The following is a 1,228-nucleotide window of genomic DNA, read 5'->3' as shown; positions in this document are numbered from 1 at the left end:
TACAACCAGAGCAGCACCAAGGGGCTACAACTGGAGAGCAGGGGCTACAACCGGAGCAGTGGCCAAGGGGCTACAAATGGGGAGCCAGGGCTACAGCCGGAGCAGCACCAAGGGGCTACAACTGGAGAGCAGGGGCTACAACCGGAGCAGTGGCCAAGGGGCTACAAATGGGGAGCCAGGGCTACAGCCGGAGCAGCACCAAGGGGCTACAACTGGAGAGCAGGGGCTACAACCGGAGCAGTGGCCAAGGGGCTACAAATGGGGAGCCAGGGCTACAGCCGGAGCAGCACCAAGGGGCTACAACTGGAGAGCAGGGGCTACAACCGGAGCAGTGGCCAAGGGGCTACAAATGGGGAGCCAGGGCTACAGCCGGAGCAGCACCAAGGGGCTACAACTGGAGAGCAGGGGCTACAACCGGAGCAGTGGCCAAGGGGCTACAAATGGGGAGCCAGGGCTACAGCCGGAGCAGCACCAAGGGGCTACAACTGGAGAGCAGGGGCTACAACCGGAGCAGTGGCCAAGGGGCTACAAATGGGGAGCCAGGGCTACAGCCGGAGCAGCACCAAGGAGCTACAACAGGAGAGCTGGGGCTACAGCTGGAGAGCCAGGGCTACAACCAGAGCAGTGGCCGAGGGGCTACAACCAGAGCAGCGGCTGTTGCCCGGGCTACCGGCACAGCCAGACCATCCCGCCTTCCTTCCACATGGTTTAATATGAGAGAAAGCAAATGCACAATACAAAATTTAAAAACCGGGCTGTGGTTTGCTGCCCGCCCGCCGTGCACCCCCCGGGGGAGATAAGCAGGCGGGGGGGTGGCTGCGCGGCGTACATCGATACCCCACCTGGGCGGCTGCTCCCACACACACAACACGATGCTCTTGCACAATTGGTTTCGTCGTCTGTCATTCGCAGGGGGTCTGGAAGGGTCCCAGCCCAGTGGCAGCGGGCATGGCCCGTGGGCAAGGTCACTTCTCCTTCTTGGAGGCTTCTGTCGTCTCTTCTTTGGGGGTCCCCGGCACCTCCTTGGGGGTAGAGCTCTCCTCGTAGCTGGGGATGAGAGGGAGGAGTGAGTGGGGACAGGGACCCGCGCTGAGGAGGGGGTGGGCTCCTGCAGGAAGCCCCCTGGGGCAGAGCCCGTGCGGGGAGCCACCCTCAGACACCTCCAGCAATGGAAGGGATGCCCCAAATGGGGTTTACCCCCCAGGTTCTCAAGCCAGCTCCCCGCCTG

The 1,228-nt window shown here is 63.1% G+C and overlaps 1 protein-coding gene across 1 annotated transcript in view; it reads right to left on the bottom strand.

The window, feature by feature from the left end:
• Positions 1-777: 777 nt before the first annotated feature.
• LOC104537352 (minor histocompatibility antigen H13-like) overlaps positions 778-1,228 on the bottom strand; it is a gene marked incomplete at its 5' end in the record, with an annotated part of 3,841 nt that continues 3,390 nt past the window's right edge. Inside the window, one exon of the mRNA XM_010180201.1 lies at positions 778-1,047. The remainder of the gene's footprint in view (positions 1,048-1,228) is intronic.

This window comes from Mesitornis unicolor, unplaced genomic scaffold (assembly GCF_000695765.1).
Source record: "Mesitornis unicolor isolate BGI_N332 unplaced genomic scaffold, ASM69576v1 scaffold36642, whole genome shotgun sequence".
In the NCBI taxonomy this organism is placed as follows: Eukaryota; Metazoa; Chordata; class Aves; order Mesitornithiformes; family Mesitornithidae; genus Mesitornis; species Mesitornis unicolor.
The sequence above is the reverse complement of the archived record's forward strand: the minus strand, read 5'-3'. Positions and strand labels throughout refer to the sequence as shown.